This window comes from Pelobates fuscus, chromosome 8 (genome assembly GCF_036172605.1).
Source record: "Pelobates fuscus isolate aPelFus1 chromosome 8, aPelFus1.pri, whole genome shotgun sequence".
NCBI classification, from domain to species: Eukaryota; Metazoa; Chordata; class Amphibia; order Anura; family Pelobatidae; genus Pelobates; species Pelobates fuscus.
This window is the reverse complement of record NC_086324.1, coordinates 70,492,824-70,508,375: the sequence shown is the minus strand read 5'-3', so window position 1 is coordinate 70,508,375 and position 15,552 is coordinate 70,492,824. Positions and strand designations below refer to the sequence as shown.

Sequence of the window (15,552 nt, the reverse complement as noted above, 5' to 3'; positions counted from 1 at the left end):
CTGAAAAATTAAGATTTTAGAAAAAAGAAGACGTTGAATGGTAAGTTTAATTTTACTTTACAGGGTAGTAATTTTATTCCCCCCTCACTATTTTTTTTAGGGTGAGGGGGGTAGGTAGGGGCTTTTTTATTTGGGTGGGGGGTGGGTGACTAGGGGCTTGGGGACGCCTAGTCACCTTTGATGGACGGGGGTTATTTTACTTGGGGCCCCCACCCGCCGCCCAGGGGTGGGGGCCGGGGGGGGAGGACAGTAGGTGTCTCTCTCCCCCCCCATTATCATTATGGCCCCCACCCGCCGCCCAGGGGTGGGGGCCGGAGAGGGGGAGCACAGTAGGTCCCCCCCTCATTATCTTTATGGCCCCCACCCGCTGCCCGGGGGGGGGGGGGGGGGACAGTAGGTTCCTCCCCCTCATTATCATTATGGCCCCCACCTCCCGCCCAGGGGTGGGGGCCGGAGAGGGGGAGCACAGTAGGTCCCCCCCTCATTATCTTTATGGCCCCCACCCGCTGCCCGGGGGGGGAGGACAGTAGGTCCTCATTATCATTATGGCCCCCACCCGCTGTACAGGTGTGGGGGCCGGAGAGGGGGAGGACAGTAGGTCCCCCCCCTCATTATCATTATGGCCCCCACCCACCGCTCAGGGGTGGGGGCCGGGGGGGGGAACGACAATAGGTCTCCCCCCTTATTTTACTTTAGGGCCCCCACCCGTTGTTTAAGGGTGAGGGCCAATAGGTTTTTATTTTATTTTTTTACAGTGAGCAGCCCCACTGCTTACTAGACATGCCCCTACTCACGGTATAGCGAGTAGGGGCATATTATTTACTAATACTAAGTAATCTTTACTTAGTATTAGTAAATGTGGCTGAAAGACCAATTTAGGTCTTTCAGCCTTTTAGTAGATAACTCCCTGATACCGTGGGAATTAGGGAGTTATCTACTAAGCGGCTGCAAGATGCAGCCGCGGCAATGAATAGGATCAGAGTTTCATTCATTAGAATGAAATTGCGATCCGAACAAAGTCCCGAATTGCGTTCTAAAAGAAACGAACATACTGTTCTCATTCAGTTAGAACGCAATTCGGCAGTTTAGTCTAAAATGACAGGAAGCATCGTGGGAACACAGAGGAAAGGTGAGAATTATGGGAAAATTGCTCTGACCAGCGGAAATGAAGCACACTTTGCTCCTCCGCTGGTCAGAGCTGGTCAAGCGGAGGAATCCTCCATGAGGCAAAGAGTCCCTACTTTGTCTTATGATTTTAAAGAAAACTATAGCAGACAGGAAGAAACAGAGAACAGATCCTGAGAGAGTGGGAGAAGAGGAAGAGATTGAGGAAAGGTAAGTTCGGCATAACAGTGCCGCTTTAAGAGAGTATCTTGTCCTAAGAATCACGGCATCCTGCATGTTTAGATCTCCGCAGGATTTAACCCTTTAAATGCACTTTCCACTGTTATTTCCTGAACTTTTGGTTAGCTATTAAATCTGGCTAAATTGCAACAGAATTCTTATGTGTTTAATCAAATTCTCTCAGTTAAAAATAACAGAGCTATCTTTTTGCCTTAGCAAATTTGACGTTTAGTGAATAGACCCCTAAATTGATGAGTGAACGTGTTTGCTTATTTCATTTCTTGGTTACCAAGGTATCATTCATACCTCATTCCCAAACAAAGGCTTTCTCCTAGAAGGTTAATAAAAGGAGAAACCTTCCCTTTTTACCATTCTGACCTATTTCTGTTGTATTTGCATAGAGTTTCAGTGTCTGTTGATACATTGTCACAGTCTGGTATGTGCTCTGGGGAACATCTGCTCAGACTTGCTGTGACGTGTTCAGGCTGGACCACTCATCCTCAGTCACATCTGGGTATTTGTAGCCAGCACGCTGTCCTGCTCAGTTACAGGGCGATTGTGTTTCCAGGTTGGTAACTTACACTGTACTGAGCCATCCAGCCGGGCTTGGTCCTCAGGCTCTTTATATACGGTAGTTATCCAGAACCACGTCTACAACACCTTTTGCTTTTTTACTTACCTGGGAATTGTGGATAATGAATAATGGTATGGCACATTTTGGCTTAAATAGCTGAGCTAGATAAAATTGAGTTATAGAATGTTCCAGTTGGACTATTTTGGCCTTCCATTCTCTAAAAATCTCAAATTGCTTATTTAGTGGTTTTAACTTAAGTTATTTTAATTTGTTGTTAATTCAGTTCTATTCAGTAATTTCTGAATTATTTTGGAGGGGGGGGCGGCAAGTGGGGGGGAGAGGTGATAGAGAAAATGATTTTCATTATTTGTGTGTCCTTACAATGCTATTTCCATTCTGTGCTATTTTAGTCGAGACTATGGACCTCCTGTCTTTACTGCACAGCAGAGAAGTTCCTTGGGCATCTGTGCCCACATTATTCAGAGGAGAATTTTCTTATATTGAGATCAGACTGCCAGGAGACAGTGTACTCCTTAAAGTATGCTGTGGGAAGATTTTTTTTTTTTTTCTGCTGTATCGGATTTCAGGTTTGCGTTCAAGCCCTGCTTTGACCCAGCTCCAGTCAGTGTTTGGCAATCCCTGTGAGATAAACACTGTGTAAGCACCAGGCTTCAACAGGTGTCACAGGCAGACTGGCCAACAAGAATTACTGTTGTCGCAGTGCAAAGCGTGCGCTTTATGAAATCCTCCGAAAACATTACTTCCTCCTTCCAAGGTGAGCTGCTCCCTGCCCAGGGGATTAAGTTGGGAACCCTTGCTGGTTAAGATCTCAAATGCTACAGTAATGTAAAACAGAAAGTTCACCCCTCTGGCAGATCTACAAAATGAGTACGACTAACTTTCATACAATGCTATTAAGCCAATGTCAAAGAAAATGTGTTACCTTAATCCTTTATACAGTGAATGACACAAAGGAGGCATGTGTAGGCTGTAGGCTTGCAAAGCATGATGGGAGATCTTGTTCAGTCACACCTGGTGAGGTACCTATTGGCCATCCCTGCCACAGGGTGTTATCACTAAACCTGGAATTTGCAAGGGCATTTTAGGACTCTAAATTGACAACAACAAAAAAGCATTCAATTCACCTTTTTTTCCAGTGGGGTTGTGTTGGCCTGTACAACTCCTCGATCAGTGTTTGACAATTACTTATCTAATATGTAATCCCAAAGATGTCTTATGTGTTTTACTCGTTTATACAGAAAAGGGCTGCTTTCCGCCCTACAACTGCACTACAACTCCTATCATACACAGCCAAGTTAAAGGATCTAGCGTCAAGAGTTGGACAGATGTCTCCTGCAGTGTGACACTTGGTGGTCTGATTTGAAATACATTATTATCATTAGATTCAATTATTGGTAAAATATTTTTAAGTGCTACAAAGCATCAATAAAGAAATCTTTATACCGTATCTGGCAGAGCACAGCCAATCTGACTCAGCTAATTAATGCATAGCTATTCACATAACTGCAAACAGGAACCTGGGGTGACTTTGACAGGAAGTCTCCTATTGAACCATCTGTGATCTGACCGCTGGCAAAACAAGGGCTGTGAGAATCTGACTTCTTGTTTCGTCCTGGACATATGCCAGGCTTGCGAGACGAACACCAAGCAGAAAAGCTACTGTAAGTGAGCAGCATCCCTTTGCAATGTATTTGGCCATGAGCAGAGTCCATTTCTATTGATGTACCAAAAGGGGCACCAAAAAGTGAACCATGTTACTTTTTGTAGAAATTGCGCTCCCATAGTGCTTTGCCAGTTTAAAGATCACCCCTGATATTGAATGTGTCAAGTCATTTAGAGTGTGTTTGGCATTTAGAGGCATGCACGTGCACACTGATAGCTCCTCACTTCCAGTACCTCTGGAGAGTAGGAAGTGTGGAGATCGTGGAGCGGATACAGCAATGTTTCGGGAGCATGCCAGGTGGAGAATAGAATGACTGCTTTAAAAAGCACAGCAAAACGTGTAGAGGAAGGACTTTTTTTTCTCATTGCCCTGCTTTCCTGTTTTAGGTTCTTTTCAGCATTTATCCTGCTGTATAATTTTAGAAATATTGATGGTTTCCTCGTCAGGATAGAAAGTGTTGAAATAAATAAATAACGTATAATTATTTTCTAGTTACACAGAGTTTCTGTGGGGAGATGAGGGTTCCAGTTAGGATGATGGCAGTGGTAGTTCACATCTGTGAAGAAGTGATTCTGCCAGGTCAAACCAATCTCAGGAGCCTTCCTACAACTAGTACCTGGTGCCTTGGTTATGATTTGGTGCTTCAGTTGTTTTTGTCAATGTTATCGGCAGTTTTAGGAGCTTTGTGGTAGGACTTCGTAGGGTAAGCTATCTCTCATTAGCAATTGGTGTCAAGACATTTGCTGGAAACTGAAAATCATGCAGCAGAAGGGTGCCATAAGGATGATGACACCATTTCTGCATCCTCCAGTAACAGTGTAACTTTGTCAACTGGTATCCAGGCAGCCTTGAAGGAAGGAAAGGAAGTCTGGTATCTAGGCAATATTTTGTTGCACGGCTGTCTTATTTACGGAAGAAGCTTTGACACCGTTATTAACAGAACACCTCTGGGAGTCGAGCAGATGGAGCGGAGTTAAAATGTTTATCAGTCTACTCAAACAGTGTAAGGATTGTAAGCTCCGAATCCAAGAAACAAAGCAGTTTGTAAATGTCTGACACGCGATGCTGTGCTGTAAAAAGCTGGCATTCTGTAAGGTTTCATTGACATTGTGAGTATAAGCCAGGACAACCTCATGATGTTGCCAGTCTTGGCCATATCAGACCCGGCTACTTTTTATGTGGAATTTACACCTGTTTGTTATTATTATTTTATTATTTATATAGCGCCATCAGATTCCGTAGCGCTGTACTATTAGTATCCATTCCGTCCATTCTGGAGAGTGATGATTGGTTGTGCGCTGCGAGCAGGTTATCTGACTACTCTTGACCTATCACTCCCATCCATGTTGGAAATAACTGACACCAATAATCTGGAAGTGTTGCTGGGGAAAGCCCTGGCTGTTGATATGTACTTTGTGACGAAAACCCCCAAAACATAAGCCCATATCAAGTTTGCAGAGCAAACCGTTTACTGATCTGTAGTTTAATGGTGATTAGAGTGCCTCTTTCATTTATACAATACACTAATGTAGGTTTTCACAGGACCCCATTGATATTACATCCAGCCCTTTAGAATTAAAGAAACAAAGGATGTGGTTTATATAAACCACAGTTGGAATTATTGTGCAAGAAGGTAGGCATAAACCAGTTCTAAATATCTCTTCGCCCAATCAGTACCTCGCATTCACCCATAATCTGATCACAATTAGGATGGAGACTGTGGTGCTGCTGGGAATGTGTGGAGGTCTGGATATGGATATTTAATTCCTGCCACTTGGTGTGAATTTCCTGTCTCTGTACACACAGGGCATGCACACAGTCTATTTATAACGGCCTACTATTGATCTGCATGTTGTCAGGCCTCCCTGATTGCAGCAATTTTGCTTTTGTTATCTCTAATTCCCATATTACTCACTTGGCCAAAGCACATATCTGCAAAGGGCACAAGTCGTGACTGCATGAGCTCTACTGTGCAGTGAGTGTTCAGCAGAAAATAACCATTTTATGTAGTGCAGTTAACTCTTACAGTACCAACAAGTTCTGCCTTGCATAACGGGTTGAGGTATGTTTGCCAAATACTTATCAAGTGGGTTAATAGATAAACAGAAAACCCATGCAGTATTCTGTAGATATATATCATTGTGATCACTTTGATTTGAATATGCAGTGAGATGCTGCGTACAAGTATGTAAGAAAAATTTTATGGAACCAGAAAGGTTTAAGAGGCAGGTGTTGGGGAAAATATAAGGATTATACAACAGCAGGTAGGGCAGTTAATTAATGGGTTTGAATAGGAGAATATACCTTCTGGATTGGGTTTGTTACCCTGGAGACAAAGCACATATGAATAAATATTACCCTATACAGGTATGATCAACACTAATAGAACTGCATTTTTGGCAAAACCTTTAACCCCTTAAGGACACTTGACATGTGTGACATGTCATGATTCCCTTTTATTCCAGAAGTTTGGTCCTTAAGGGTTTAAAGGGACACTTTAGTGACCAGAACCACTATAGCTTTTCTGAAATCCTATGGCCGTGCAGAGGCACCCAGTAAGTGACGAGCATCCCCAAATCTGATTTACAAACCATCCTGCTTTCTCGCAGCAAAAGTTAAATCACAGAGACGTTACCAGGACATTAATCAACCACCTTACTTCCTTGTAGTGCTAACTGTTTCATCCTGATATACAGATTATCATCTATTTCCTCTTTATGCTTTTACACTTTCTGTTGTATGACTGTTTGTGTTTTATGTCAGTCCTTAATTCTTCTCTCTGTGTTTTCGTAATGTATTATTGATATATAGGTGCCATGTGTGGTGCTGGGGCTTGACACGATACATATAAGGGCTGTGTGGATATATAGATTAAATCTATCAAACCTTAATTTAGCGAGTTTCTGGTGTTGACACATACCGTGTTGTAATGTACACATTACGTGTACATGCTGTAGTACACAAAAGATTCTGTCCACTACATAGTTACATATTTACATAGCTGAAAAGAGACTTGTGTCCATCAAGTTCCATATTCCTCACATAAGTTTTTGCTGTTGATACCGGTCATGCGTGTGCTGCCAGGTGAGAGCCTCGACCTGCTCTGTGATCCGCCACTGGTGTGGGCCCCCACTGTCTGCATTATCTGCAATTTATAGACCGATACGGATATTGCTGAAAATTCATAATATCCGCCAGACCAATAATCGGTCGATCCCTACTGCAGTAGGAATTTAAGTAAACAAGTTAAGGCTTTTCATTTCAGATTAAATCCTATATTAATTGTCCTCCTTGTAGCATATAGATCCTACATACTAGAGGGCAGAGGCATGTGTTCCATGTAATGGGTAAATAACCCTTTATTCACATTTCTGATTCCATGTGCCTCAGTGCTTGGTCTGGATCTGCCTCCGACATCATCTGATGGGGTCACCAAATGTGCATGTACGGTAAGTGCAACACGCTCTTAGGGCTTCCCCACAGGAAAGCATTGCCTTAATGCTTTCCTTTAGGATTTTCTCTGACGCTGGACATCCTCATGCAAACTCTTTGAAATTAGTGGATCTCTGGTAGACAGCCACTAGAGGCAAACTTTGCAGTTTCTCTAAAACTGCAATGTTTTACATTGCAGGGCTAAGGGGACTGGGACTTTGCACCCAGAACACTTTGATGAGATGAAGGGGTCAGGGTGCCTATAGTAAACCCTTTAAAGATAAAAGCACCAAAAGGGAAATATTTTCCAAGTGTATGTTTTTAGTTTGACTGTTCTGTTTTGTTTTTTTTAATGTATTTTCAATTTACTTTGAATTAATGACAGTTCTCATTCTTAAATGTGGTTGACTCGTTTGAATTTGAGTAACTATTGGCCCTGTATAGTAGCATGGGACTTCAAATTGTGATTCCTGGAATACCCTCCATGGGAGAAGAATTCTGTTTTACTACAGTAAGAACTGCAGGTGAAATGGTTTGGGAAAGGCAAGTGAAAGATGACTGTTAAATTCTGGTAAATACCAAGTTTTGTTATCTGTATTACAGAAACCCTGCTAATAATAACTCTGGAAATCACCATTCTCTAATATAACTATTCATTTTTTGATTATATATTTATATCAAGTATATACGGTAAATATATGAATATATAAGTATTCCATTTTTGATTATACATTTATATTGTTTTTGGAGAGTGCACTTTTACTTTGTGTTTTGCACATTGTTGGTTTTTGCACTTCATTGGTTTTGTTGTTGTCTTTCAAGTAGGTGTGTTTAATAAGGACACATGCTTGGAAACCGCTACCAACCATGTCACTATGGGAAAATATGAGATATGTATTAGTATAACACAGCCCTCTAGTGGAAATCCTTGTGTATTACCTTGTCATCTGACACTGAATTTGCAACGAGTCCTTTTTTTTTTTTCATTATTTTATGGATGGGGATTTTTGACATGGCAGAGTCTATTTTTATTCCCCTTACATTACAGTTTTGCACTTAGATAGTAGATACAAACCATCTTGGCATGCCTGATAAGAGGGTGTTTTATTTTACTTTGGTCCAATTTCTTTCACTGATTCCTGGTGGGCTGTATAATATTCTTATGTTTCTTATAGCATTGAGGATAATAAGAACACGTGGCTGTGGATATCTGATTTCATACAGTAACAAAGTAATCCCATGCACAGAGCCCACTTGCTTGTCACATATCAATATCTCATGTTATATACTCTATCAGAATAACAAAGTCAAGGATGTTCTATAAGCCAGGGGAGGCCCTGGATCAGGAATTGTAACATCTGGCATTCCAGCTGATGTGGTCTATTTTCCTATACAGCACAATTAGACCTAGATGATGTGCCCAATCTCTGGGTAGGTTTTGAATCCTGATTAGTTTAATGCGCATTGAAGGACAGAGTGGTTTAATTTCCTTCTTCTTTTCTCTGCTAGCTTACATTAGGCTATTATACACTTGGAGAGCTCAGATGCAGTACAGCTCGATGAACCAGCTTTAATATTGGTTGAAAAGTTTTTACACCTCAATATATTTTTTGACTTCGAGAACTCAGCTTGTAGAAGCACACCAGCTTTGGTACTAGTTAAAGATTCTAACTGAAACATATTCCATTTTAATATCAAACCATCTAGAAATGGTTTATCATAAACTGAGTCTCTTTCCATTCTAATCTCAGCAGCATTGATCAAGCAGAATGAACACTTTAACAATGAAAAATACATTGATGGTTGGTTAAAAGTACAAGGGGTGGGTTCATGGTGAAATCATGGTTTAGGAATTATACGTGTGCTGTAGTGGTTATGTTCCTTAGCATGCCCCTTTAAGAATAACTTTTATTAAACATTTCATATCAGAAAAGATCAGTGACGTGGGGGGAAAAAAGGGAAGGGAAAGCGAACAGAAAACAAAATATGAAGAAAGCGAGAAATTAGCTAAGAGACAGAGGCAGCATCTGACAGCTCAGTCTTAAGATGACATTCTGGATGCTCCCATTTCCTTTAAGTGTATTGTAACGTTTTAGTAGTTCATGCCACAATCCAGTTCAGTCTGGGCACAGCCAAGGCACACATTAAACTTAAAGAAACATACTGTTTCTACACCTTCACATACTGTACTATACTTCACATTCAGAAACAGAAAGGATTATAATATTGAACGACTGAGAGCCAGGGTGCAGCAAGTCATGTTATGGATTTATACATTTACATGTATTTTTCAGACCTTATAAACTTATATTGGTAAATATAAAGATAATGTAAGCATGGGGGGCGGGGCCTGGTACTCCTGGTGGAAGGACGTATCTAGACCGAGCTCCTCCACTATTCTACCAAACTAAGCACTTTGTACCCTCACCAAGCTCGTTTTGGGACTAGCCTCAAGGAATTCTAGTTCCTGGACCTCCCTGCTTTGTTGAGCAGCGGGAAGCAACTCTCCGGGAGCTTCCTTTCTCCACCGTGACATATGCGGCCTAGTTTCCCCACTCCCAACAGCAGCTTACCCGATATCCTGACCAGGCAAGACAACCTCTTTGCCGACTTGGCTGAAACTGGAGTGCAGATTGCGCTAGCGGGCCCTGCAGCCCCCGGGTGCCTGCTCACCTCAACAGCAGAATACGGATGTTCCGCAGGAGCCCTCTGAGCTAGTGGTGAAGCAGGCGCCACTCTGGCGGCGGAACACGCTGCACAGTTTTCTTAGAAACAAGGTGGTGCAGAAGCGAGCACTACAGCAAGCAGCAGCTGGGCCACACACGGAGCCAGAGGTGCCGCGAAGAGCCCCATTCCTGGTATACCAGAACAACCACCAAAGGTCTGGGCTGAGAGGCTGGACACACATCTCCCCAATAGAGGACTGTGCTTGGTCCCTCAAGGGCGTAGGTTGATCTGGGACTGATCTATAATGAGACTCTGGCTACTCTCAACGTAAATACTGTGGGGAAGATTCAATGTTTGCTTTTATTTTTTGTCAAACTACCCCCTTTCCATAATTTTCTTTAATTTGTTATATATGTGTTTATCCCACTAAGTAGCTTTCTCTCCTCAACGCACTAAGGGGAGGGCGTACCTGGGGAAAACATCTTAATCTTCATGTCTTATTCGCAGTGTTACAGTATCAGCCTTTGTGTTTAAATGTGACATGTATAGTTGGCTTAATACGTTCTATTACAAAAATGTGCAGATAATCCTATGCCTCTGTTCAAATTCTGTGCCTGCAATGACTGTTATGGCATTGCAGACATCTCTGTAACTTGTACTATGTGCACATCAAAAATAAAGAATAAAATAAAATAAAAATAATGTAAGCATCCTATTGAAAATCCTGGGAAGTGACAGTTCCTCTTTGAGCCAGGGAGCATACTCCAGAGTAGTGAGCCACCCGGAGGGTGGGGAAAGCTCTATATGTGAATAGTTATTTTTATTATTAAATTACTAGAGATTCCCACAGCTTTTATAATTAAAAAGTACAGCTTCTGCAGAACATCTTATCTACTTATAAGAGCTGTAAGTAACCAGCCATTTATCGCTTTATCATTTATTCATACAGATTGTCCCATGTGCAGCACCTTATGTTGTACCTGTCTGCCATCTGCTTCACTTAAGTTTCAGTTTAGGCGGTTTAATTGCTCTTTATGAAAAATAACACGCTCCGAAAAAGAAAATGTAGCTTTTTTTCTTTTTTGTATTTTCACTTGTCAAGAATGGTGGTTTCTTACATGTTTTCGAATGGATTCATATTTCCAAAGGGTGGGTAATAAAAATTTAAAGGGACACTATAGTCACCAAAACAACTTTAGCTTAATGAAGCAGTTTGTGTATATATCATGCATCTGACATTCCACTGCTCAATTCATTGCCATTTAAATTACTTTTGTTTCTGTTTATGCAGCCCTAGCCACACCTGCCCTAACTGTGATTGCCACAGCCGGCATGAAGAAAATGGGTTAATTTTCAATCAGATGTTAACTTACTTTAACAGTTTTTATCTCCTGCTTGGCAAATTGACCTTTAATTACATACAGGAGGCTCCTGCAGGATTTAGCAAGCTGTTAACAGGGCAGAAGGTAAGACACTCTAAATGAAACAAAATTTGCAATAAAGGAAGCATAAACATTAGATGACTCTTTACAGGATGTATTAAGTAAGGCTGTGTTAGTCACATGCAGGGAGGTGTGACTAGGGTTGTATAATCAAAGGGATTTAACTCTTAAAGGACAGAGAATTAAGGAGTTGGACTGCAGGGACTTGATTTATATACCAAAACTGCTTAATTAAGCTAAAGTTGTTTTGGTGACTATAGTGTTCCTTTAACTCTTACTCTGCTTCATGCAGTGATATTTTATTCTGACCATTAGAACTATAAACAAGCAGGCTTGCCTACTGTAGAAAGACAATTGGAACATAGAATATTTAAAATTCTATAATCTACACCTACTCAAAGCATTTTCTTCCTAGTAGTTCTTTTAAAGGACCACTATAGTGCCAGGAAAACATACTCGTTTTCCTGGCTCTATAGGGTCCCCGGGTCCCCCTCATCCTCTGAGTCCCCCTCCCGCCGGGCTCTTGGGTGAGGAAGGGGTTAAATTCCTACCTTTTTCCAGCGTCGGGGAATCCAGCGCTGGGGAATCTCCTCCTTCTGCCGTCATCGGCTGAATGCACATGCGCGGCAAGAGCCACGCGCGCATTCAGACAGTCTCATAGGAAAGCATTCTCAATGCTTTCCTATGGACACTGGCGTCTTCTCACTGTGAAAATCAGTGAGACAGCCACTAGAGGCAGGATTAACCCATTTGTAAACATAGCAGTCTCTCTGAAACTGCTATGTTCACAGCAGGCAGGGTTAATCCTATATGGTCCTGGCACCCAGACCACTTCATTAAGCTGAAGTGGTCTGGGTACCTATAGTGGTCCATTAATGCTTGATTTTGTTTTTTCTTATTCAATACACTTCATTAAGCTGAAGTGGTCTGGGTGTCTATAGTGGTCCTTTAATGCTTGATTTTGTTTTTTCTTATTCAATACAGCAGTGTGTCTACCTCCAACTCTCTTTTGCTCAGTCACTTAATCTGGAAGGCTGTTAAGTGCATTAACTTTTTATAAACAAACAAAAAAAATAAATTAAACTTCATGATATGAACAAACACAGGTTTATTTTTTTTAAAGCTACACTATTGTTATAGGGATTTTTAAGTATATTTGTAGATATTTGTAGTTTCTACATTGAAACTCCTATCTTAGAACTATAGAGCAATTCACCTTTTCTATATTCTGCTCATCTGTGATGTTAAATTTGCAATATGTTTGTCATCCAGCAGATGGAAGCAGTGAGCTACCCACAGGCTTGCCAAGAGAGGCTGCAGAACATGCATGTAATGGGATACAAGGCAGCCAATGGGATAAGAGATTTGGGCTTTCTTGTTTCCATGCAATCTGAGTGCTTACATGCTCTTCTCTAGTTTATTAGACCCCGGTTTGGTCTCTGAGCAGAGCATGACCTGTCTCATTATCTTTGCTGTTTCTGTGATTTCCTATGAAATAGTTGGTTGCTTATCATGATTGTGTCTATGTTATCTGTATTGCCTTATACAGCATATTTGTATTTATCAGTTCTCATAGTGCTATTATGTAGCGTTTTACAATTTATGAAAGAAGAGCTTTGGTAATTATACATACAGGGATATATAATTAGACGCACTAATACAAAAGGAGAATAGAACCCTGACTGAATAGAACAACCTCCTGCTGGAAAACCTGGTGAGCTGACAATCGAGAGAGTCAAACGCTGGAGAGACAATACATCCATAATGTGTAACTGTTAATATTAAGGCACATTTTCCTGCTAACATGAATATAACATATTGAGAAGACGACCAACCAATGTCCCTCCTCGACTTATAACCAGTTTAAATGCATTGAATTTGGGACAATGTCAGGAAGCTCGTTGTTACCTGAATAGTGTATTATGTGCCATGTCCTCCTTTAAATGAAACCGTATGTGAATAACCACATCAATCGGTAGCTCTTAACATGATGCGGACACCCTAAAATCCGATACAGAGGGGCTTTTAAATAGCAGCAGCCATATAATATAGAAACTAAAAATGCTGTAATGGTAATGGCAAACAATTGTGCTTTGATTTGAAGTTTCATACACATAAAGTTAAAATTTAAATTACAGTTCTGGGGTAAAGTGCCAAAAATCAGGATTTTGTCGGCAAAATTATGGATTGAGCTGGAAAATCCGGGAATGTGGACAGGTATCTGGTTTTTGCACGAGTTTCTATTTTGTGCAGAGCAATCTTTCAGTAAATGTCCTGTTTTTTTGTTGAGAGATGCTGTGTGCAGCCATATGTCAGGATGGCCTGTGAGACTTGCTTCCTATGTCACTGTGTCATCATTTCCTGTTTATCCAGGTGCTGTATGGGGACAGTGGGCTTGTTGATGTTTTTTATAGGCTATGCCTACCTCCACAGTAACAGTAACGTTACTTAGAATGATACAGCGATTCCATGACATTCTGAGACTTTGCCCCTACCCATATACTGCAGCTCAGTTCTGTTCACCCCCTGGTGAAAGTAATGGCAGCTAATAAGGCTGCAGATTCAAAACAATCATCTCCCACTTTCTCTGCTTTCTTTGTTTAGTAGTAATTAGCTTCATGTATTGGGGAGGGGCTGATGGCAGCTGCTACATGTAGCAGAATACACTGTCGTCCATGGATCTGATAAAGTAAAGCATTGTGGGTAATGGCTCATTCATTGCTCAGGTTTGGTGACATGTTTTGTGACAGAGCCGTGTGTGGGGTCATGCATCATCCGTGGCTTTGTTTGTGTCTGCCGACAGAGGCTGTCCCAGACAGTGACAATGTTTATTAGCTGTGCCCCCAAGAGATGCACACTGTGACTGAGGTTATTATGGAATAATTACTGCTGGTTCTCTTCTACAAGCTACCACCTCTCTCTCTCTCCATATCCATCCATCCATCCACTCCCCAACCCCACACTTTCTATTGCTCTATTTTATGTCTCTGTATGTAACGGATTATGTATCATCCCTTCTTCCCCGTTCCCAATTTTCATTCGCTCTGTGGCTGGTCACATCTGGAGGTCCAGGTTTAATATATTAGGTGTGTCTATATTAGTCTGCCCTGTGAGACCTCAGGTCGGCGTTTGACATAATATAATTTGCCTAGCAGTAGTGAAGTCATTCCCACAGTATATGGACCAGTGTATTCTGTGTTTGGGAACCAGCGGAGGGGGCATGCAGCTGGAATCTGGCTTTGCTTCTAACAGGAAATGCAGTTCCGGGTGTGTGGATGAGAGCCAGATCTCATTGTATGGCATGGGGAGCTGGTGACAGAGACCCTTCTCATCCTGAGCGTGAGAGCAGCGCTCTCTGAGTCCATTTGTTATCTTTTCTGACACCTCTTCCAATACTCTGCATTATTAATTAACTTCTATGGCTCAGATACAACCTGTGAGATGGGGTATACAGGAAGAGCCCAGGCATGGCGGTGCATACTGGGAAGGCACACTCTGCAACAGCAACCCATCCTGCGAAAGTGCATGAAGGACGGCACATACTGATAAATCATGTACAGTCACAGATGTGAGGAGAGCACATGCAGAGTGATATACTGATGATGCACACACATAGTGATATACTTTTGATGCACACGCTTGGTGATAAATACTGATAATGTACGCGCAGAGTGATATAGTGGTAATGTACACGCAGAGTGATATAGTGGTAATGTACACGCAGAGTGATATAGTGGTAATGTACATGGAGAGTAATATAGTGATAATGCGCGCACACAGTGATATATACTGATAATGCACACACAGTGTTATATACTGATAATGCGCACACACTGTGATATATACTGATAATGCACACACAGTGTTATATACTGATAATGCGCACACACAGTGATATATACTGATAATGCGCACACACAGTGATATATACTGATAATGCGCACACACAGTGATATATACTGATAATGCGCACACACAGTGATATATACTGATAATGCGCACACACAGTGATATATACTGATAATGCGCACACACAGTGATATATACTGATAATGCGCACACACACTGATATATACTGATAATGCGCACACACTGTGATATATACTGATAATGCGCACACACAGTGATATATACTGATAATGCGCACACACACTGATATATACTGATGATGCGCACACACTGTGATATATACTGATAATGCGCGCACACAGTGATATATATTGATAATGCGCACACACTGTGATATATACTGATCATGCGCACACACAGTGATGTATATTGATCACGCGCGCGCACACACAGTGATATATACTGATAATGCGCACACACACAGTGATATATACTGATAATGCGCACACACAGTGATATATTCTGCCAAATTACACGCAGAGTGCAGCACACAGCAAAGC

General features: G+C 41.6%; 1 protein-coding gene across 2 annotated transcripts in view; it reads left to right on the top strand.

Moving 5' to 3' along the window:
• The window catches only part of AGAP1 (ArfGAP with GTPase domain, ankyrin repeat and PH domain 1), a 346,045-nt gene that overhangs the window by 88,518 nt on the left and 241,975 nt on the right, over positions 1-15,552 (top strand). The window lies entirely within an intron of this gene.